This window comes from Triturus cristatus, chromosome 12, assembly GCF_964204655.1.
Source record: "Triturus cristatus chromosome 12, aTriCri1.1, whole genome shotgun sequence".
Taxonomy (NCBI): domain Eukaryota; kingdom Metazoa; phylum Chordata; class Amphibia; order Caudata; family Salamandridae; genus Triturus; species Triturus cristatus.
In genome coordinates, this window is record NC_140595.1 from 725,690,140 (window position 1) to 725,714,668 (window position 24,529).

Here is a 24,529-nt window from a genome sequence, read left to right on the forward strand (position 1 = left end):
TCCGATATGGAATTACCAAATAAAAAGTATAGGGGAATACACAGAGCTAACCTATGAGAGGGGTAGACCTCACAGTAGTGAAAAATGAAATAGACTGTTTGGTACTTACAGGACACGCGAACCACCAAAGTACATATCTTATTTTTTACTTACATAGCATCATGCACCTAGGACTACCTAGGGCCTACCTTAGGTGTAAATTATATGTAATAAAAGGGGAGTTTAAGGCTTGGCAAGTAGGCTGGGACTCCCCTGGGAGACCCCTGAGTCTATGCCCAGAACCATAACTCTGCCAGTTGAGTACTTACCTAAAAGCCGATAACTCACTTTTCTTCCATAGGCTAACATTGAGTGGTTTCACTTGGAAATTCTTCTAAGTGGTGTGGAGTTTTGGAACTTTAAAATATTCATCTAAAATCAGCCGAACAACGAATTCTGATTTACTCACCTGTTATCAGGCGAGACCTCAGTGCTGCATCTTGGAGCTCAGTACTGACCCTGAAAAGTAATTTTAACCGTACTTACCAGTAACTCGAATTTCCTTCCATGGGATATCATTGCCTGCTTTTTGCTGAAAATTTTCTAAGTGTCGATTTTTGAAACTTACAAATATTCTTTAAAAATCGTACCAACTGTGAAAACGTAATTGTTTACCTGTTTTAGATAGATGTCCCAGTACTGAGCCTAGGAGCCCAGCACTGGATTACAAAAGTAACGAGAACGTACTTTACCCGTAACTTGAATTTTCTTCCATAGGAAACCATTGACTGTTTTTCTGTGAAATTTCTTCTAAGTGTCGATTTTGCAAACATGTAAATATTCCTTAAAAATCGCCTGTATAACTTAAACGCAGTTTCTCAACTGCTTACAGGTGGTACAGTAGTGCTGGATGTAGGATCCAACACTGACCTAGAAAAAGTAACCATAACCCCACTTACCTGCTAAGTGAATTTCCTTCCATAGGATAACATTGGTAATTTGATCAGCAAAAGTTTCTAAGTGTCAACTTTTAAAATAGCAAAATATTGCTTAAAAATCACAACAGTAACTAAAACGAATTTACTCACTTGTTTCCAAGAACTGTCCCAGGACTGAATCTAGGATCCAGTCCTGGATTTAGAAAAGTAATCCTGAAAGTAATTAATTGCATATAACTTAAAATTCCCATTGAGCGCAATGTATTATTGTGATTCAAATTGTGTTGCCTATTGCAATAAACTGTAACTATGACCTGCAAAAGTCAATTGCCTATTGCAAAGTATTTAACTAAAGCATCTCATTCTGAGAAAGTATATTTTGATACCTATTGTTGGTTCTAAAATAAAACAACAATATCTTTTGTATGCAAACCAATGGCCTAGAGTTCAGTTCTTGAGTGTGTGAGACCATTTGCTGACTGAGTGTGTACAACAAATGTTTTACACTGTACTCTGATACTGCCTTACTGCTCGGCAAGCTACCACTTTAGAGAGTAAGGTTATATCTAACTTTAGCCTCTGCCAAACCTCTGGGGACTGGGGACTCTGTGCACACTGTACCTATTTGGGAACAGTATATACAGAGCCACTTTCTCACAGTAGTGATAAAGTGATTAGAGTCCTAAGGCCAACATAAAGATACAGCAAAACGTGAGGTGAAAAGCAAAAAGGTTGCTGGTAGGCCACCTTAAGGATGCCAGGTCTAACAAAAACTGAACTAAGGATAACATGAGTAAAACATCAGGTTTCTCTACTGCATTTGGTGAGACAAGTGGGCCTTCTTTTATCTTCCATTCAAGCAATCTTTGACAGACCCCTTTATTATAGAGCTTTTCAAGGATTAAAGATAAGGCACTTACAAAGGAGTCCCAAATAATCAGAGATGGTTGACTTTTGTAATATGGGTCGTAGACTAAAAGCAGCACAAAAACAGAGTGCAACAGGGTCCAAAAAACTTGAGTGCCACAAGAGAGTTTGAATGCAAGCGTATCCTTTTACAGATCCAGAGATATACTCCTGCAATTTTTGTTTTTAGGACAGAACGTGCATGATGAAAAAAACATTGTTTTTAAAAAGCGCATTGCAGAATATCAGTACTTTGATGTGGGAAAACTTCAAAAGATTCAAACAAAATATTTGTAGGCAGCTTACAGCAAGTTGTTGTGGCCGAGTGGTTAAGGCGATGGACTAGAAATCCATTGGGGTATCCCCGCGCAGGTTCGAATCCTGCCAACAACGAGAATCTTTTTATTATCGGCTACAATTTCAGAAGTTAACCTTTAGTATTTCTTCCATTTCAGTTTTATAAATAGGTGGCTTATTTTTGTGTCACTATTGCCTCTCCACATATTTGTTATCGCTACCTCTTTCATGTCTTTGCTACACCTCATTCCTACTTTAGCACTGGTGTAAACGCTTCAAATTATTATACGGTTGCTCTCTCATTCATACCTGCGCATGCACTTGAAAGTTACTTTACCAATAAAAGACGCAAAGAGAGAAATAGAACAAAAGTGCTGGCTGGATTGGCAAACACACTTCATAAAACTGCATTTTCTTTTTTATTCTCCCCCGTGTTACATGCTTAACCTCCCCATGTGTAATTTCTCTTAACCTGCTGTCCCAGGAAGAGAATTTCATCTACAGGCTCTTTCTGTGTTTTTTTCCCTAGTCTGTCTTTCCCATTTCTTAGCTGTGTAACTGTTCCTTTACGCGTTCTATTTAAACGCCATCAATCTCATTTGAGCTCCTTGCTCCCGCTTCTGTTTTCTCCACCTCTCATACTGCCAGTTCTCTCTTTCTCTGTGGTTGGTGGCTACTTTCCTGAGCTTCCGAAGCCACGTGGTTCCTGCCTCTTGTTGTCAGACTTGAATTGGAAAAGGAACCATATTAACAAGCCTTTACCACTCACACACGGCGGAAGTTTATACTTTAATTCAGTGAGCTAAGAAAAGCGTGTTGTGGGTCCCCTACGAGCCATGGTGCTTGCTTCATCATGATTTGGCACCAGTCATTAGCCGCAGCTCTGCTAATGAGCCACTGAGGTCAGTTTCAATATTTACTCAAAAACATAACCATGCAGCCCACCCCTCAACTGTGTATTTATCTTGCTTTTCTGCTGTTCGTGTGATTAGCTGGGAGGAGCTCACGGCGACATCCTCCCTATAAAAGTGTAGATGGATCACTCTCTAACTCTTTCTTGCTTCACATACAAATGGCTTGAAAGATGCAGGGAAGATGCAGGTCTAATAGACAGAATAGAAGGTCTGTGCCAGGTGGGTTTCTCTGCATTGGTGTCCCATCACAGGTCCGCAAGTGTAATGTGTGAACTTTGACTCCTGGCATTTCACAAGCAGGCGGCCAGGAAACGGTTTCAGCCTATCAACCACTGAGGAGACGCAGCCTCTGAATGAGGAATGAGGAAGCAATGAATACATCCAGCCTATCACAGGAATAGCCCTGAGTGTTCCGAATTATAAATTCTCCATGTCACTGTATGTCGTTGAGCCCAAGTAGCTCGCCGTGATCGTATAGTGGTTAGTACTCTGCGTTGTGGCCGAAGCAACCTTGGTTTGAATCCGAGTCACGGCATTGTGGTTGGCAATGTCACGGCAGTTGGGTGTTAATTTTACAGAATTAGCAAATGTGCCAGTGGTTTTTGTAAAATGTCTATTAAAAACAGATCCTTTCAAATATTTAAACCATCTAACAACAAATGATTTAAACTCGCATGATTATAAGCTGTAGCTATAATGTATTTACTCACATAAATTATCGTTCTTGAACCTATTGGGGGTGGAGGGGGAGCGGAGCTCACCCCCCAGGTGCAGTTGAGTGACCTGTGTTGTGGCTCTCTAGAGGGAAGGCACAAATTTTGCTGTCACCCAGCCCAATCCAGACGTGTATTGGGGCCAGGTTTCAGGCAAATAGAGCAGTAAGTGCAGAGAAATGTTCACTCTCTAAAAGTGGCATTTCTAAAATAGTAAAGTTAAATCCAACCTCACCAGTAAGTAGGATTTTCAATAAATAAATAAAGCTACTCCTCTCCGATATGGAATTACCAAATAAAAAGTATAGGGGAATACACAGAGCTAACCTATGAGAGGGGTAGACCTCACAGTAGTGAAAAATGAAATAGACTGTTTGGTACTTACAGGACACGCGAACCACCAAAGTACATATCTTATTTTTTACTTACATAGCATCATGCACCTAGGACTACCTAGGGCCTACCTTAGGTGTAAATTATATGTAATAAAAGGGGAGTTTAAGGCTTGGCTAGTAGGCTGGGACTCCCCTGGGAGACCCCTGAGTCTATGCCCAGAACCATAACTCTGCCAGTCGAGTACTTACCTAAAAGCCGATAACTCACTTTTCTTCCATAGGCTAACATTGAGTGGTTTCACTTGGAAATTCTTCTAAGTGGTGTGGAGTTTTGGAACTTTAAAATATTCATCTAAAATCAGCCGAACAACGAATTCTGATTTACTCACCTGTTATCAGGAGAGACCTCAGTGCTGCATCTTGGAGCTCGGTACTGACCCTGAAAAGTAATTTTAACCGTACTTACCAGTAACTCGAATTTCCTTCCATGGGATATCATTGCCTGCTTTTTGCTGAAAATTTTCTAAGTGTCGATTTTTGAAACTTACAAATATTCTTTAAAAATCGTACCAACTGTGAAAACGTAATTGTTTACCTGTTTTAGATAGATGTCCCAGTACTGAGCCTAGGAGCCCAGCACTGGATTACAAAAGTAACGAGAATGTACTTTACCCGTAACTTGAATTTTCTTCCATAGGAAACCATTGACTGTTTTTCTGTGAAATTTCTTCTAAGTGTCGATTTTGCAAACATGTAAATATTCCTTAAAAATCGCCTGTATAACTTAAACGCAGTTTCTCAACTGCTTACAGGTGGTACAGTAGTGCTGGATCTAGGATCCAACACTGACCTAGAAAACGTAACCATAACCCCACTTACCTGCTAAGTGAATTTCCTTCCATAGGATAACATTGGTAATTTGATCAGCAAAAGTTTCTAAGTGTCAACTTTTAAAATAGCAAAATATTGCTTAAAAATCACAACAGTAACTAAAACGAATTTACTCACTTGTTTCCAAGAACTGTCCCAGGACTGAATCTAGGATCCAGTCCTGGATTTAGAAAAGTAATCCTGAAAGTAATTAATTGCATATAACTTAAAATTCCCATTGAGCTCAATGTATTATTGTGATTCAAATTGTGTTGCCTATTGCAATAAACTGTAACTATGACCTGCAAAAGTCAATTGCCTATTGCAAAGTATTTAACTAAAGCATCTCATTCTGAGAAAGTATATTTTGATACCTATTGTTGGTTCTAAAATAAAACAACAATATCTTTTGTATGCAAACCAATGGCCTAGAGTTCAGTTCTTGAGTGTGTGAGACCATTTGCTGACTGAGTGTGTACAACAAATGTTTTACACTGTACTCTGATACTGCCTTACTGCTCGGCAAGCTACCACTTTAGAGAGTAAGGTTATATCTAACTTTAGCCTCTGCCAAACCTCTGGGGACTGGGGACTCTGTGCACACTGTACCTATTTGGGAACAGTATATACAGAGCCACTTTCTCACAGTAGTGATAAAGTGATTAGAGTCCTAAGGCCAACATAAAGATACAGCAAAACGTGAGGTGAAAAGCAAAAAGGTTGCTGGTAGGCCACCTTAAGGATGCCAGGTCTACCAAAAACTGAACTAAGGATAACATGAGTAAAACATCAGGTTTCTCTACTGTATTTGGTGAGACAAGTGGGCCTTCTTTTATCTTCCATTCAAGCAATCTTTGACAGACCCCTTTATTATAGAGCTTTTCAAGGATTAAAGATAAGGCACTTACAAAGGAGTCCCAAATACTCAGAGATGGTTGACTTCTGTAATATGGGTCGTAGACTAAAAGCAGCGCAAAAACAGAGTGCAACAGGGTCCAAAAAACTTGAGTGCCACAAGGGAGTTTGAATGCAAGAGTATCCTTTTACAGATCCAGAGATATACTCATGCAATTTTTATTTTTAGGACAGAACGTGCATGATGAAAAAAACATTGTTTTTAAAAAGCGCATTGCAGAATATCAGTACTTTGATGTGGGAAAACTTCAAAACTTTCAAACAAAATATTTGTAGGCAGCTTACAGCAAGTTGTTTTGGCCGAGTGGTTAAGGCGATGGACTAGAAATCCATTGGGGTATCCCCGCGCAGGTTCGAATCCTGCCAACAACGAGAATCTTTTTATTATCGGCTACAATTTCAGAAGTTAACCTTTAGTATTTCTTCCATTTCAGTTTTATAAATAGGTGGCTTATTTTTGTGTCACTATTGCCTCTCCACATATTTGTTATCGCTACCTCTTTCATGTCTTTGCTACACCTCATTCCTACTTTAGCACTGGTGTAAACGCTTCAAATTATTATACCGTTGCTCTCTCATTCATACCTGCGCATGCACTTGAAAGTTACTTTACCAATAAAAGACGCAAAGAGAGAAATAGAACAAAAGTGCTGGCTGGATTGGCAAACACACTTCATAAAACTGCATTTTCTTTTTTATTCTCCCCCGTGTTACATGCTTAACCTCCCCATGTGTAATTTCTCTTAACCTGCTGTCCCAGGAAGAGAATTTCATCTACAGGCTCTTTCTGTGTTTTTTTCCCTAGTCTGTCTTTCCCATTTCTTAGCTGTGTAACTGTTCCTTTACGCGCTCTATTTAAACGCCATCAATCTCATTTGAGCTCCTTGCTCCCGCTTCTGTTTTCTCCACCTCTCATACTGCCAGTTCTCTCTTTCTCTGTGGTTGGTGGCTACTTTCCTGAGCTTCCGAAGCCACGTGGTTCCTGCCTCTTGTTGTCAGACTTGAATTGGAAAAGGAACCATATTAACAAGCCTTTACCACTCACACACGGCGGAAGTTTATACTTTAATTCAGTGAGCTAAGAAAAGCGTGTTGTGGGTCCCCTACGAGCCATTGTGCTTGCTTCATCATCATTTGGCACCAGTCATTAGCCGCAGCTCTGCTAATGAGCCACTGAGGTCAGTTTCAATATTTACTCAAAAACATAACCATGCAGCCCACCCCTCAACTGTGTATTTATCTTGCTTTTCTGCTGTTCGTGTGATTAGCTGGGAGGAGCTCACGGCGACATCCTCCCTATAAAAGTGTAGATGGATCACTCTCTAACTCTTTCTTGCTTCACATACAAATGGCTTGAAAGGTGCAGGGAAGATGCAGGTCTAATAGACAGAATAGAAGGCCTGTGCCAGGTGGGTTTCTCTGCATTGGTGTCCCATCACAGGTCCGCAAGTGTAATGTGTGATCTTTGACTCCTGGCATTTCACAAGCAGGCGTCCAGGAAACGGTGTCAGCCTATCAACCACTGAGGAGACGCAGCCTCTGAATGAGGAATGAGTAAGCAATGAATACATCCAGCCTATCACAGGAACAGCCCTGAGTGTTCCAAATTATAAATTCTCCATGTCATTGTATGTCGTTGAGCCCAAGTAGCTTCCCGTGATCGTATAGTGGTTAGTACTCTGCGTTGTGGCCGCAGCAACCTCGGTTCGAATCCGAGTCACGGCATTGTGGTTGGCAATGTCACGGCAGTTGGGTGTTAATTTTACAGAATTAGCAAATGTACCAGTGGTTTTTGTAAAATGTCTATTAAAAACAGATCCTTTCAAATATTTAAACCATCTAACAACAAATGATTTAAACTCGCATGATTTTAAGCTGTAGCTATAATGTATTTACTTACATAAATTATCGTTCTTGAACCTATTGGGGGTGGAGGGGGAGCGGAGCTCACCCCCCAGGTGCAGTTGAGTGACCTGTGTTGTGGCTCTCTAGAGGGAAGGCACAAATTTTGCTGTCACCCAGCCCAATCCAGACGTGTATTGGGGCCAGGTTTCAGGCAAATAGAGCAGTAAGTGCAGAGACATGTTCACTCTCTAAAAGTGGCATTTCTAAAATAGTAAAGTTAAATCCAACCTCACCAGTAAGTAGGATTTTCAATAAATAAATAAAGCTACTCCTCTCCGATATGGAATTACCAAATAAAAAGTATAGGGGAATACACAGAGCTAACCTATGAGAGGGGTAGACCTCACAGTAGTGAAAAATGAAATAGACTGTTTGGTACTTACAGGACACGCGAACCACCAAAGTACATATCTTATTTTTTACTTACATAGCATCATGCACCTAGGACTACCTAGGGCCTACCTTAGGTGTAAATTATATGTAATAAAAGGGGAGTTTAAGGCTTGGCAAGTAGGCTGGGACTCCCCTGGGAGACCCCTGAGTCTATGCCCAGAACCATAACTCTGCCAGTTGAGTACTTACCTAAAAGCCGATAACTCACTTTTCTTCCATAGGCTAACATTGAGTGGTTTCACTTGGAAATTCTTCTAAGTGGTGTGGAGTTTTGGAACTTTAAAATATTCATCTAAAATCAGCCGAACAACGAATTCTGATTTACTCACCTGTTATCAGGCGAGACCTCAGTGCTGCATCTTGGAGCTCAGTACTGACCCTGAAAAGTAATTTTAACCGTACTTACCAGTAACTCGAATTTCCTTCCATGGGATATCATTGCCTGCTTTTTGCTGAAAATTTTCTAAGTGTCGATTTTTGAAACTTACAAATATTCTTTAAAAATCGTACCAACTGTGAAAACGTAATTGTTTACCTGTTTTAGATAGATGTCCCAGTACTGAGCCTAGGAGCCCAGCACTGGATTACAAAAGTAACGAGAACGTACTTTACCCGTAACTTGAATTTTCTTCCATAGGAAACCATTGACTGTTTTTCTGTGAAATTTCTTCTAAGTGTCGATTTTGCAAACATGTAAATATTCCTTAAAAATCGCCTGTATAACTTAAACGCAGTTTCTCAACTGCTTACAGGTGGTACAGTAGTGCTGGATGTAGGATCCAACACTGACCTAGAAAAAGTAACCATAACCCCACTTACCTGCTAAGTGAATTTCCTTCCATAGGATAACATTGGTAATTTGATCAGCAAAAGTTTCTAAGTGTCAACTTTTAAAATAGCAAAATATTGCTTAAAAATCACAACAGTAACTAAAACGAATTTACTCACTTGTTTCCAAGAACTGTCCCAGGACTGAATCTAGGATCCAGTCCTGGATTTAGAAAAGTAATCCTGAAAGTAATTAATTGCATATAACTTAAAATTCCCATTGAGCGCAATGTATTATTGTGATTCAAATTGTGTTGCCTATTGCAATAAACTGTAACTATGACCTGCAAAAGTCAATTGCCTATTGCAAAGTATTTAACTAAAGCATCTCATTCTGAGAAAGTATATTTTGATACCTATTGTTGGTTCTAAAATAAAACAACAATATCTTTTGTATGCAAACCAATGGCCTAGAGTTCAGTTCTTGAGTGTGTGAGACCATTTGCTGACTGAGTGTGTACAACAAATGTTTTACACTGTACTCTGATACTGCCTTACTGCTCGGCAAGCTACCACTTTAGAGAGTAAGGTTATATCTAACTTTAGCCTCTGCCAAACCTCTGGGGACTGGGGACTCTGTGCACACTGTACCTATTTGGGAACAGTATATACAGAGCCACTTTCTCACAGTAGTGATAAAGTGATTAGAGTCCTAAGGCCAACATAAAGATACAGCAAAACGTGAGGTGAAAAGCAAAAAGGTTGCTGGTAGGCCACCTTAAGGATGCCAGGTCTAACAAAAACTGAACTAAGGATAACATGAGTAAAACATCAGGTTTCTCTACTGCATTTGGTGAGACAAGTGGGCCTTCTTTTATCTTCCATTCAAGCAATCTTTGACAGACCCCTTTATTATAGAGCTTTTCAAGGATTAAAGATAAGGCACTTACAAAGGAGTCCCAAATAATCAGAGATGGTTGACTTCTGTAATATGGGTCGTAGACTAAAAGCAGCACAAAAACAGAGTGCAACAGGGTCCAAAAAACTTGAGTGCCACAAGAGAGTTTGAATGCAAGCGTATCCTTTTACAGATCCAGAGATATACTCCTGCAATTTTTGTTTTTAGGACAGAACGTGCATGATGAAAAAAACATTGTTTTTAAAAAGCGCATTGCAGAATATCAGTACTTTGATGTGGGAAAACTTCAAAAGATTCAAACAAAATATTTGTAGGCAGCTTACAGCAAGTTGTTGTGGCCGAGTGGTTAAGGCGATGGACTAGAAATCCATTGGGGTATCCCCGCGCAGGTTCGAATCCTGCCAACAACGAGAATCTTTTTATTATCGGCTACAATTTCAGAAGTTAACCTTTAGTATTTCTTCCATTTCAGTTTTATAAATAGGTGGCTTATTTTTGTGTCACTATTGCCTCTCCACATATTTGTTATCGCTACCTCTTTCATGTCTTTGCTACACCTCATTCCTACTTTAGCACTGGTGTAAACGCTTCAAATTATTATACGGTTGCTCTCTCATTCATACCTGCGCATGCACTTGAAAGTTACTTTACCAATAAAAGACGCAAAGAGAGAAATAGAACAAAAGTGCTGGCTGGATTGGCAAACACACTTCATAAAACTGCATTTTCTTTTTTATTCTCCCCCGTGTTACATGCTTAACCTCCCCATGTGTAATTTCTCTTAACCTGCTGTCCCAGGAAGAGAATTTCATCTACAGGCTCTTTCTGTGTTTTTTTCCCTAGTCTGTCTTTCCCATTTCTTAGCTGTGTAACTGTTCCTTTACGCGTTCTATTTAAACGCCATCAATCTCATTTGAGCTCCTTGCTCCCGCTTCTGTTTTCTCCACCTCTCATACTGCCAGTTCTCTCTTTCTCTGTGGTTGGTGGCTACTTTCCTGAGCTTCCGAAGCCACGTGGTTCCTGCCTCTTGTTGTCAGACTTGAATTGGAAAAGGAACCATATTAACAAGCCTTTACCACTCACACACGGCGGAAGTTTATACTTTAATTCAGTGAGCTAAGAAAAGCGTGTTGTGGGTCCCCTACGAGCCATGGTGCTTGCTTCATCATGATTTGGCACCAGTCATTAGCCGCAGCTCTGCTAATGAGCCACTGAGGTCAGTTTCAATATTTACTCAAAAACATAACCATGCAGCCCACCCCTCAACTGTGTATTTATCTTGCTTTTCTGCTGTTCGTGTGATTAGCTGGGAGGAGCTCACGGCGACATCCTCCCTATAAAAGTGTAGATGGATCACTCTCTAACTCTTTCTTGCTTCACATACAAATGGCTTGAAAGATGCAGGGAAGATGCAGGTCTAATAGACAGAATAGAAGGTCTGTGCCAGGTGGGTTTCTCTGCATTGGTGTCCCATCACAGGTCCGCAAGTGTAATGTGTGAACTTTGACTCCTGGCATTTCACAAGCAGGCGGCCAGGAAACGGTTTCAGCCTATCAACCACTGAGGAGACGCAGCCTCTGAATGAGGAATGAGGAAGCAATGAATACATCCAGCCTATCACAGGAATAGCCCTGAGTGTTCCGAATTATAAATTCTCCATGTCACTGTATGTCGTTGAGCCCAAGTAGCTCGCCGTGATCGTATAGTGGTTAGTACTCTGCGTTGTGGCCGAAGCAACCTTGGTTTGAATCCGAGTCACGGCATTGTGGTTGGCAATGTCACGGCAGTTGGGTGTTAATTTTACAGAATTAGCAAATGTGCCAGTGGTTTTTGTAAAATGTCTATTAAAAACAGATCCTTTCAAATATTTAAACCATCTAACAACAAATGATTTAAACTCGCATGATTATAAGCTGTAGCTATAATGTATTTACTTACATAAATTATCGTTCTTGAACCTATTGGGGGTGGAGGGGGAGCGGAGCTCACCCCCCAGGTGCAGTTGAGTGACCTGTGTTGTGGCTCTCTAGAGGGAAGGCACAAATTTTGCTGTCACCCAGCCCAATCCAGACGTGTATTGGGGCCAGGTTTCAGGCAAATAGAGCAGTAAGTGCAGAGAAATGTTCACTCTCTAAAAGTGGCATTTCTAAAATAGTAAAGTTAAATCCAACCTCACCAGTAAGTAGGATTTTCAATAAATAAATAAAGCTACTCCTCTCCGATATGGAATTACCAAATAAAAAGTATAGGGGAATACACAGAGCTAACCTATGAGAGGGGTAGACCTCACAGTAGTGAAAAATGAAATAGACTGTTTGGTACTTACAGGACACGCGAACCACCAAAGTACATATCTTATTTTTTACTTACATAGCATCATGCACCTAGGACTACCTAGGGCCTACCTTAGGTGTAAATTATATGTAATAAAAGGGGAGTTTAAGGCTTGGCTAGTAGGCTGGGACTCCCCTGGGAGACCCCTGAGTCTATGCCCAGAACCATAACTCTGCCAGTCGAGTACTTACCTAAAAGCCGATAACTCACTTTTCTTCCATAGGCTAACATTGAGTGGTTTCACTTGGAAATTCTTCTAAGTGGTGTGGAGTTTTGGAACTTTAAAATATTCATCTAAAATCAGCCGAACAACGAATTCTGATTTACTCACCTGTTATCAGGAGAGACCTCAGTGCTGCATCTTGGAGCTCGGTACTGACCCTGAAAAGTAATTTTAACCGTACTTACCAGTAACTCGAATTTCCTTCCATGGGATATCATTGCCTGCTTTTTGCTGAAAATTTTCTAAGTGTCGATTTTTGAAACTTACAAATATTCTTTAAAAATCGTACCAACTGTGAAAACGTAATTGTTTACCTGTTTTAGATAGATGTCCCAGTACTGAGCCTAGGAGCCCAGCACTGGATTACAAAAGTAACGAGAACGTACTTTACCCGTAACTTGAATTTTCTTCCATAGGAAACCATTGACTGTTTTTCTGTGAAATTTCTTCTAAGTGTCGATTTTGCAAACATGTAAATATTCCTTAAAAATCGCCTGTATAACTTAAACGTAGTTTCTCAACTGCTTACAGGTGGTACAGTAGTGCTGGATCTAGGATCCAACACTGACCTAGAAAACGTAACCATAACCCCACTTACCTGCTAAGTGAATTTCCTTCCATAGGATAACATTGGTAATTTGATCAGCAAAAGTTTCTAAGTGTCAACTTTTAAAATAGCAAAATATTGCTTAAAAATCACAACAGTAACTAAAACAAATTTACTCACTTGTTTCCAAGAACTGTCCCAGGACTGAATCTAGGATCCAGTCCTGGATTTAGAAAAGTAATCCTGAAAGTAATTAATTGCATATAACTTAAAATTCCCATTGAGCTCCATGTATTATTGTGATTCAAATTGTGTTGCCTATTGCAATAAACTGTAACTATGACCTGCAAAAGTCAATTGCCTATTGCAAAGTATTTAACTAAAGCATCTCATTCTGAGAAAGTATATTTTGATACCTATTGTTGGTTCTAAAATAAAACAACAATATCTTTTGTATTCAAACCAATGGCCTAGAGTTCAGTTCTTGAGTGTGTGAGACCATTTGCTGACTGAGTGTGTACAACAAATGTTTTACACTGTACTCTGATACTGCCTTACTGCTCGGCAAGCTACCACTTTAGAGAGTAAGGTTATATCTAACTTTAGCCTCTGCCAAACCTCTGGGGACTGGGGACTCTGTGCACACTGTACCTATTTGGGAACAATATATACAGAGCCACTTTCTCACAGTAGTGATAAAGTGATTAGAGTCCTAAGGCCAACATAAAGATACAGCAAAACGTGAGGTGAAAAGCAAAAAGGTTGCTGGTAGGCCACCTTAAGGATGCCAGGTCTAACAAACACTGAACTAAGGATAACATGAGTAAAACATCAGGTTTCTCTACTGCATTTGGTGAGACAAGTGGGCCTTCTTTTATCTTCCATTCAAGCAATCTTTGACAGACCCCTTTATTATAGAGCTTTTCAAGGATTAAAGATAAGGCACTTACAAAGGAGTCCCAAATACTCAGAGATGGTTGACATCTGTAATATGGGTCGTAGACTAAAAGCAGCGCAAAAACAGAGTGCAACAGGGTCCAAAAAACTTGAGTGCCACAAGAGAGTTTGAATGCAAGCGTATCCTTTTACAGATCCAGAGATATACTCATGCAATTTTTGTTTTTAGGACAGAACGTGCATGATGAAAAAAACATTGTTTTTAAAAAGCGCATTGCAGAATATCAGTACTTTGATGTGGGAAAACTTCAAAAGATTCAAACAAAATATTTGTAGGCAGCTTACAGCAAGTTGTTGTGGCCGAGTGGTTAAGGCGATGGACTAGAAATCCATTGGGGTATCCCCGCGCAGGTTCGAATCCTGCCAACAACGAGAATCTTTTTATTATCGGCTACAATTTCAGAAGTTAACCTTTAGTATTTCTTCCATTTCAGTTTTATAAATAGGTGGCTTATTTTTGTGTCACTATTGCCTCTCCACATATTTGTTATCTCTACCTCTTTCATGTCTTTGCTACACCTCATTCCTACTTTAGCACTGGTGTAAACGCTTCAAATTATTATACGGTTGCTCTCTCATTCATACCTGCGCATGCACTTGAAAGTTACTTTACCAATAAAAGACGCAAAGAGAGAAATAGAACAAAAGTGCTGGCTGGATTGGCAAACACACTTCATAAAACTGCATTTTCTTTTTTATTCTCCCCTGTGTTACATGCTTAACCTCCCCATGTGTAATTTCTCTTAACCTGCTGTCCCAGGAAGAGAATTTCATCTACAGGCTCTTTCTGTGTTTTTTTCCCTAGTCTGTCTTTCCCATTTCTTAGCTGTGTAACTGTTCCTTTACGCGCTCTATTTAAACGCCATCAATCTCATTTGAGCTCCTTGCTCCCGCTTCTGTTTTCTCCACCTCTCATACTGCCAGTTCTCTCTTTCTCTGTGGTTGGTGGCTACTTTCCTGAGCTTCCGAAGCCACGTGGTTCCTGCCTCTTGTTGTCAGACTTGAATTGGAAAAGGAACCATATTAACAAGCCTTTACCACTCACACACGGCGGAAGTTTATACTTTAATTCAGTGAGCTAAGAAAAGCGTGTTGTGGGTCCCCTACGAGCCATGGTGCTTGCTTCATCATGATTTGGCACCAGTCATTAGCCGCAGCTCTGCTAATGAGCCACTGAGGTCAGTTTCAATATTTACTCAAAAACATAACCATGCAGCCCACCCCTCAACTGTGTATTTATCTTGCTTTTCTGCTGTTCGTGTGATTAGCTGGGAGGAGCTCACGGCGACATCCTCCCTATAAAAGTGTAGATGGATCACTCTCTAACTCTTTCTTGCTTCACATACAAATGGCTTGAAAGGTGCAGGGAAGATGCAGGTCTAATAGACAGAATAGAAGGTCTGTGCCAGGTGGGTTTCTCTGCATTGGTGTCCCATCACAGGTCCGCAAGTGTAATGTGTGATCTTTGACTCCTGGCATTTCACAAGCAGGCGGCCAGGAAACGGTTTCAGCCTATCAACCACTGAGGAGACGCAGCCTCTGAATGAGGAATGAGGAAGCAATGAATACATCCAGCCTATCACAGGAACAGCCCTGAGTGTTCCGAATTATAAATTCTCCATGTCACTGTATGTCGTTGAGCCCAAGTAGCTCGCCATGGTCGTATAGTGGTTAGGACTCTGCGTTGTGGCCGCAGCAACCTCGGTTCGAATCCGAGTCACGGCATTGTGGTTGGCAATGTCACGGCAGTTGGGTGTTAATTTTACAGAATTAGCAAATGTACCAGTGGTTTTTGTAAAATGTCTATTAAAAACAGATCCTTTCAAATATTTAAACCATCTAACAACAAATGATTTAAACTCGCATGATTTTAAGCTGTAACTATAATGTATTTACTTACATAAATTATCGTTCTTGAACCTATTGGGGGTGGAGGGGGAGCGGAGCTCACCCCCCAGGTGCAGTTGAGTGACCTGTGTTGTGGCTCTCTAGAGGGAAGGCACACATTTTGCTGTCACCCAGCCCAATCCAGACGTGTATTGGGGCCAGGTTTCAGGCAAATAGAGCAGTAAGTGCAGAGAAATGTTCACTCTCTAAAAGTGGCATTTCTAAAATAGTAAAGTTAAATCCAACCTCACCAGTAAGTAGGATTTTCAATAAATAAATAAAGCTACTCCTCTCCGATATGGAATTACCAAATTAAAAGTATAGGGGAATACACAGAGCTAACCTATGAGAGGGGTAGACCTCACAGTAGTGAAAAATGAAATAGACTGTTTGATACTTACAGGACACGCGAACCACCAAAGTACATATCTTATTTTTTACTTACATAGCATCATGCACCTAGGACTACCTAGGGCCTACCTTAGGTGTAAATTATATGTAATAAAAGGGGAGTTTAAGGCTTGGCAAGTAGGCTGGGACTCCCCTGGGAGACCCCTGAGTCTATGCCCAGAACCATAACTCTGCCAGTCGAGTACTTACCTAAAAGCCGATAACTCACTTTTCTTCCATAGGCTAACATTGAGTGGTTTCACTTGGAAATTCTTCTAAGTGGTGTGGAGTTTTGGAACTTTAAAATATTCATCTAAAATCAGCCGAACAACGAATTCTGATTTACTCACCTGTTATCAGGAGAGACCTCAGTGCTGCATCTTGGAGCTCGTTACTGACCCTGAAAAGTAATTTTAACCGTACTTACCAGTAACTCGAATTTCCTTCCATGGGATATCATTGCCTGCTTTTTGCTGAAAATTTTCTAAGTGTCGATTTTTGAAACTTACAAATATTCTTTAAAAATCGTACCAACTGTGAAAACGTAATTGTTTACCTGTTTTAGATAGATGTCCCAGTACTGAGCCTAGGAGCCCAGCACTGGATTACAAAAGTAACGAGAACGTACTTTACCCGTAACTTGAATTTTCTTCCATAGGAAACCATTGACTGTTTTTCTGTGAAATTTCTTCTAAGTGTCGATTTTGCAAACATGTAAATATTCCTTAAAAATCGCCTGTATAACTTAAACGCAGTTTCTCAACTGCTTACAGGTGGTACAGTAGTGCTGGATCTAGGATCCAACACTGACCTAGAAAACGTAACCATAACCCCACTTACCTGCTAAGTGAATTTCCTTCCATAGGATAACATTGGTAATTTGATCAGCAAAAGTTTCTAAGTGTCAACTTTTAAAATAGCAAAATATTGCTTAAAAATCACAACAGTAACTAAAACGAATTTACTCACTTGTTTCCAAGAACTGTCCCAGGACTGAATCTAGGATCCAGTCCTGGATTTAGAAAAGTAATCCTGAAAGTAATTAATTGCATATAACTTAAAATTCCCCTTGAGCTCATTGTGATTCAAATTGTGTTGCCTATTGCAATAAACTGTAACTATGACCTGCAAAAGTCAATTGCCTATTGCAAAGTATTTAACTAAAGCATCTCATTCTGAGAAAGTATATTTTGATACCTATTGTTGGTTCTAAAATAAAACAACAATATCTTTTGTATTCAAACCAATGGCCTAGAGTTCAGTTCTTGAGTGTGTGAGACCATTTGCTGACTGAGTGTGTACAACAAATGTTTTACACTGTACTCTGATACTGCCTTACTGCTCGGCAAGCTACCACTTTAGAGAGTAAGGTTATATCTAACTTTAGCCTCTGCCAAACCTCTGGGGACTGGGGACTCTGTGCACACTGTACCTATTTGGGAACAGTATATACAGAGCCACTTTCTCACAGTAGTGATAAAGTGATTAGAGTCCTAAGGCCAACGTAAAGATACAGCAAAACGTGAGGTGAAAAGCAAAAAGGTTGCTGGTAGGCCACCTTAAGGATGCCAGGTCTAACAAAAACTGAACTAAGGATAACATGAGTAAAACATCAGGTTTCTCTACTGCATTTGGTGAGACAAGTGGGCCTTCTTTTATCTTCCATTCAAGCAATCTTTGACAGACCCCTTTATTATAGAGCTTTTCAAGGATTAAAGATAAGGCACTTACAAAGGAGTCCCAAATAATCAGAGATGGTTGACTTCTGTAATATGGGTCGTAGACTAAAAGCAGCACAAAAACAGAGTGCAACAGGGTCCAAAAAACTTGAGTGCCACAAGAGAGTTTGAATGCAAGCGTATCCTTTTACAGATCCAGAGATATACTCATGCAATTTTTATTTTTAGGACAGAACGTGCATGATGAAAAAAACATTGTTTTTAAAAAGCGCATTGCAGAATATCAGTACTTTGATGTGGGAAAACTTCAAAACTTTCAAACAAAATATTTGTAGGCAGCTTACAGCAAGTTGTTGTGGCCGAGTGGTTAAGGCGATGGACTAGAAATCCATTGGGGTATCCCCGCGCAGGTTCGAATCCTGCCAACAACGAGAATCTTTTTATTATCGGCTACAATTTCAGAAGTTAACCTTTAGTATTTCTTCCATTTCAGTTTTATAAATAGGTGGCTTATTTTTGTGTCACTATTGCCTCTCCACATATTTGTTATCACTACCTCTTTCATGTCTTTGCTACACCTCATTCCTACTTTAGCACTGGTGTAAACGCTTCAAATTATTATACGGTTGCTCTCTCATTCATACCTGTGCATGCACTTGAAAGTTACTTTACCAATAAAAGACGCAAAGAGAGAAATAGAACAAAAGTGCTGGCTGGATTGGCAAACACACTTCATAAAACTGCATTTTCTTTTTTATTCTCCCCCGTGTTACATGCTTAACCTCCCCATGTGTAATTTCTCTTAACCTGCTGTCCCAGGAAGAGAATTTCATGTACAGGCTCTTTCTGTGTTTTTTTCCCTAGTCTGTCTTTCCCATTTCTTAGCTGTGTAACTGTTCCTTTACGCGCTCTATTTAAACGCCATCAATCTCATTTGAGCTCCTTGCTCCCGCTTCTGTTTTCTCCACCTCTCATACTGCCAGTTCTCTCTTTCTCTGTGGTTGGTGGCTACTTTCCTGAGCTTCCGAAGCCACATGGTTCCTGCCTCTTGTTGTCAGACTTGAATTGGAAAAGGAACCATATTAACAAGCCTTTACCACTCACACACGGCGGAAGTTTATACTTTAATTCAGTGAGCTAAGAAAAGCGTGTTGTGGGTCCCCTACGAGCCATTGTGCTTGCTTCATCCTCATTTGGCACCAGTCATTAACCGCAGCTCTGCTAATGAGCCACTGAGGTCAGTTTCAATATTTACTCAAAAACATAACCATGCAGCCCACCCCTCAACTGTGTATTTATCTTGCTTTTCTGCTGTTCGTGTGATTAGCTGGGAGGAGCTCACGGCGACATCCTCCCTATAAAAGTGTAGATGGATCACTCTCTAACTCTTTCTTGCTTCACATACAAATGGCTTGAAAGGTGCAGGGAAGATGCAGGTCTAATAGACAGAATAGAAGGCCTGTGCCAGGTGGGTTTCTCTGCATTGGTGTCCCATCACAGGTCTGCAAGTGTAATGTGTGATCTTTGACTCCTGGCATTTCACAAGCAGGCGGCCAGGAAACGGTTTCAGCCTATCAACCACCGAGGAGACGCAGCCTCTGAATGAGGAATGAGGAAGCAATGAATACATCCAGCCTATCACAGGAACAGCCCTGAGTGTTCCGAATTATAAATTCTCCATGTCATTGTATGTCGTTGAGCCCAAGTAGCTCGCCGTGATCGTATAGTGGTTAGTACTCTGCGTTGTGGCCGCAGCAACCTCGGTTCGAATCCGAGTCACGGCATTGTGGTTGGCAATGTCACGGCAGTTGGGTGTTAATTTTACAGAATTAGCAAATGTACCAGTGGTTTTTGTAAAATGTCTATTAAAAACAGATCCTTTCAAATATTTAAACCATCTAACAACAAATGATTTAAACTCGCATGATTATAAGCTGTAGCTATAATGTATTTACTTACATAAATTATCGTTCTTGAACCTATTGGGGGTGGAGGGGGAGCGGAGCTCACCCCCCAGGTGCAGTTGAGTGACCTGTGTTGTGGCTCTCTAGAGGAAAGGCACAAATTTTGCTGTCACCCAGCCCAATCCAGACGTGTATTGGGGCCAGGTTTCAGGCAAATAGAGCAGTAAGTGCAGAGACATGTTCACTCTCTAAAAGTGGCATTTCTAAAATAGTAAAGTTAAATCCAACCTCACCAGTAAGTAGGATTTTCAATAAATAAATAAAGCTACTCCTCTCCGATATGGAATTACCAAATAAAAAGTATAGGGGAATACACAGAGCTAACCTATGAGAGGGGTAGACCTCACAGTAGTGAAAAATGAAATAGACTGTTTGGTACTTACAGGACACGCGAACCACCAAAGTACATATTTTATTTTTTACTTACATAGCATCATGCACCTAGGACTACCTAGGGCCTACCTTAGGTGTAAATTATATGTAATAAAAGGGGAGTTTAAGGCTTGGCAAGTAGGCTGGGACTCCCCTGGGAGACCCCTGAGTCTATGCCCAGAACCATAACTCTGCCAGTCGAGTACTTACCTAAAAGCCGATAACTCACTTTTCTTCCATAGGCTAACATTGAGTGGTTTCACTTGGAAATTCTTCTAAGTGGTGTGGAGTTTTGGAACTTTAAAATATTCATCTAAAATCAGCCGAACAACGAATTCTGATTTACTCACCTGTTATCAGGAGAGACCTCAGTGCTGCATCTTGGAGCTCAGTACTGACCCTGAAAAGTAATTTTAACCGTACTTACCAGTAACTCGAATTTCCTTCCATGGGATATCATTGCCTGCTTTTTGCTGAAAATTTTCTAAGTGTCGATTTTTGAAACTTACAAATATTCTTTAAAAATCGTACCAACTGTGAAAACGTAATTGTTTACCTGTTTTAGATAGATGTCCCAGTACTGAGCCTAGGAGCCCAGCACTGGATTACAAAAGTAACGAGAACGTACTTTACCCGTAACTTGAATTTTCTTCCATAGGAAACCATTGACTGTTTTTCTGTGAAATTTCTTCTAAGTGTCGATTTTGCAAACATGTAAATATTCCTTAAAAATCGCCTGTATAACTTAAACGCAGTTTCTCAACTGCTTACAGGTGGTACAGTAGTGCTGGATCTAGGATCCAACACTGACCTAGAAAACGTAACCATAACCCCACTTACCTGCTAAGTGAATTTCCTTCCATAGGATAACATTGGTAATTTGATCAGCAAAAGTTTCTAAGTGTCAACTTTTAAAATAGCAAAATATTGCTTAAAAATCACAACAGTAACTAAAACGAATTTACTCACTTGTTTCCAAGAATTGTCCCAGGACTGAATCTAGGATCCAGTCCTGGATTTAGAAAAGTAATCCTGAAAGTAATTAATTGCATATAACTTAAAATTCCCATTGAGCTCAATGTATTATTGTGATTCAAATTGTGTTGCCTATTGCAATAAACTGTAACTATGACCTGCAAAAGTCAATTGCCTATTGCAAAGTATTTAACTAAAGCATCTCATTCTGAGAAAGTATATTTTGATACCTATTGTTGGTTCTAAAATAAAACAACAATATCTTTTGTATGCAAACCAATGGCCTAGAGTTCAGTTCTTGAGTGTGTGAGACCATTTGCTGACTGAGTGTGTACAACAAATGTTTTACACTGTACTCTGATACTGCCTTACTGCTCGGCAAGCTACCACTTTAGAGAGTAAGGTTATATCTAACTTTAGCCTCTGCCAAACCTCTGGGGACTGGGGACTCTGTGCACACTGTACCTATTTGGGAACAGTATATACAGAGCCACTTTCTCACAGTAGTGATAAAGTGATTAGAGTCCTACGGCCAACATAAAGATACAGCAAAACGTGAGGTGAAAAGCAAAAAGGTTGCTGGTAGGCCACCTTAAGGATGCCAGGTCTAACAAAAACTGAACTAAGGATAACATGAGTAAAACATCAGGTTTCTCTACTGCATTTGGTGAGACAAGTGGGCCTTCTTTTATCTTCCATTCAAGCAATCTTTGACAGACCCCTTTATTATAGAGCTTTTCAAGGATTAAAGATAAGGCACTTACAAAGGAGTCCCAAATAATCAGAGATGGTTGACTTCTGTAATATGGGTCGTAGACTAAAAGCAGCACAAAAACAGAGTGCAACAGGGTCCAAAAAACTTGAGTGCCACAAGAGAGTTTGAATGCAAGCGTATCCTTTTACAGATCCAGAGATATACTCATGCAATTTTTATTTTTAGGACAGAACGTGCATGATGAAAAAAACATTGTTTTTAAAAAGCGCATTGCAGAATATCAGTACTTTGATGTGGGAAAACTTCAAAACTTTCAAACAAAATATTTGTAGGCAGTTTACAGCAAGTTGTTGTGGCCGAGTGGTTAAGGCGATGGACTAGAAATCCATTGGGGTATCCCCGCGCAGGTTCGAATCCTGCCAACAACGAGAATCTTTTTATTATCGGCTACAATTTCAGAAGTTAACCTTTAGTATTTCTTCCATTTCAGTTTTATAAATAGGTGGCTTATTTTTGTGTCACTATTGCCTCTCCACATATTTGTTATCACTACCTCTTTCATGTCTTTGCTACACCTCATTCCTACTTTAGCACTGGTGTAAACGCTTCAAATTATTATACGGTTGCTCTCTCATTCATACCTGTGCATGCACTTGAAAGTTACTTTACCAATAAAAGACGCAAAGAGAGAAATAGAACAAAAGTGCTGGCTGGATTGGCAAACACACTTCATAAAACTGCATTTTCTGTTTTTATTCTCCCCCATGTTACATGCTTAACCTCCCCATGTGTAATTTCTCTTAACCTGCTGTCCCAGGAAGAGAATTTCATGTACAGGCTCTTTCTGTGTTTTTTTCCCTAGTCTGTCTTTCCCATTTCTTAGCTGTGTAACTGTTCCTTTACGCGCTCTATTTAAACGCCATCAATCTCATTTGAGCTCCTTGCTCCCGCTTCTGTTTTCTCCACCTCTCATACTGCCAGTTCTCTCTTTCTCTGTGGTTGGTGGCTACTTTCCTGAGCTTCCGAAGCCACGTGGTTCCTGCCTCTTGTTGTCAGACTTGAATTGGAAAAGGAACCATATTAACAAGCCTTTACCACTCACACACGGCGGAAGTTTATACTTTAATTCAGTGAGCTAAGAAAAGCGTGTTGTGGGTCCCCTACGAGCCATGGTGCTTGCTTCATCATGATTTGGCACCAGTCATTAGCCGCAGCTCTGCTAATGAGCCACTGAGGTCAGTTTCAATATTTACTCAAAAACATAACCATGCAGCCCACCCCTCAACTGTGTATTTATCTTGCTTTTCTGCTGTTCGTGTGATTAGCTGGGAGGAGCTCACGGCGACATCCTCCCTATAAAAGTGTAGATGGATCACTCTCTAACTCTTTCTTGCTTCACATACAAATGGCTTGAAAGGTGCAGGGAAGATGCAGGTCTAATAGACAGAATAGAAGGTCTGTGCCAGGTGGGTTTCTCTGCATTGGTGTCCCATCACAGGTCCGCAAGTGTAATGTGTGATCTTTGACTCCTGGCATCTCACAAGCAGGCGGCCAGGAAACGGTTTCAGCCTATCAACCACTGAGGAGACGCAGCCTCTGAATGAGGAATGAGGAAGCAATGAATACATCCAGCCTATCACAGGAACAGCCCTGAGTGTTCCGAATTATAAATTCTCCATGTCACTGTATGTCGTTGAGCCCAAGTAGCTCGCCATGGTCGTATAGTGGTTAGGACTCTGCGTTGTGGCCGCAGCAACCTCGGTTCGAATCCAAGTCACGGCATTGTGGTTGGCAATGTCACGGCAGTTGGGTGTTAATTTTACAGAATTAGCAAATGTACCAGTGGTTTTTGTAAAATGTCTATTAAAAACAGATCCTTTCAAATATTTAAACCATCTAACAACAAATGATTTAAACTCGCATGATTATAAGCTGTAACTATAATGTATTTACTTACATAAATTATCGTTCTTGAACCTATTGGGGGTGGAGGGGGAGCGGAGCTCACCCCCCAGGTGCAGTTGAGTGACCTGTGTTGTGGCTCTCTAGAGAGAAGGCACAAATTTTGCTGTCACCCAGACCAATCCAGACGTGTATTGGGGCCAGGTTTCAGGCAAATAGAGCAGTAAGTGCAGAGAAATGTTCACTCTCTAAAAGTGGCATTTCTAAAATAGAAAAGTTAAATCCAACCTCACCAGTAAGTAGGATTTTCAATAAATAAATAAAGCTACTCCTCTCCGATATGGAATTACCAAATTAAAAGTATAGGGGAATACACAGAGCTAACCTATGAGAGGGGTAGACCTCACAGTAGTGAAAAATGAAATAGACTGTTTGGTACTTACAGGACACGCGAACCACCAAAGTACATATCTTATTTTTTACTTACATAGCATCATGCACCTAGGACTACCTAGGGCCTACCTTAGGTGTAAATTATATGTAATAAAAGGGGAGTTTAAGGCTTGGCAAGTAGGCTGGGACTCCCCTGGGAGACCCCTGAGTCTATGCCCAGAACCATAACTCTGCCAGTCGAGTACTTACCTAAAAGCCGATAACTCACTTTTCTTCCATAGGCTAACATTGAGTGGTTTCACTTGGAAATTCTTCTAAGTGGTGTGGAGTTTTGGAACT

General features: G+C 40.4%; 7 non-coding genes across 7 annotated transcripts; all 7 read left to right on the forward strand.

The window, feature by feature from the left end:
* Window positions 1–2,134: 2,134 nt before the first annotated feature.
* TRNAS-AGA (transfer RNA serine (anticodon AGA)) lies at window positions 2,135–2,216 on the forward strand. The gene has a single exon. It is a non-coding gene; the product is annotated as a tRNA-Ser (tRNA).
* A 3,941-nt stretch (window positions 2,217–6,157) lies between these two features.
* Window positions 6,158–6,239, forward strand: TRNAS-AGA (transfer RNA serine (anticodon AGA)). Its single transcript has one exon. It is a non-coding gene; the product is annotated as a tRNA-Ser (tRNA).
* A 3,941-nt stretch (window positions 6,240–10,180) lies between these two features.
* TRNAS-AGA (transfer RNA serine (anticodon AGA)) lies at window positions 10,181–10,262 on the forward strand. Its single transcript has one exon. It is a non-coding gene; the product is annotated as a tRNA-Ser (tRNA).
* A 3,941-nt stretch (window positions 10,263–14,203) lies between these two features.
* TRNAS-AGA (transfer RNA serine (anticodon AGA)) lies at window positions 14,204–14,285 on the forward strand. Its single transcript has one exon. It is a non-coding gene; the product is annotated as a tRNA-Ser (tRNA).
* Window positions 14,286–18,218: 3,933 nt separating this feature from the next.
* TRNAS-AGA (transfer RNA serine (anticodon AGA)) lies at window positions 18,219–18,300 on the forward strand. Its single transcript has one exon. It is a non-coding gene; the product is annotated as a tRNA-Ser (tRNA).
* A 1,281-nt stretch (window positions 18,301–19,581) lies between these two features.
* On the forward strand, window positions 19,582–19,653 carry TRNAH-GUG (transfer RNA histidin (anticodon GUG)). Its single transcript has one exon. It is a non-coding gene; the product is annotated as a tRNA-His (tRNA).
* A 2,588-nt stretch (window positions 19,654–22,241) lies between these two features.
* On the forward strand, window positions 22,242–22,323 carry TRNAS-AGA (transfer RNA serine (anticodon AGA)). The gene has a single exon. It is a non-coding gene; the product is annotated as a tRNA-Ser (tRNA).
* Window positions 22,324–24,529: the final 2,206 nt, after the last annotated feature.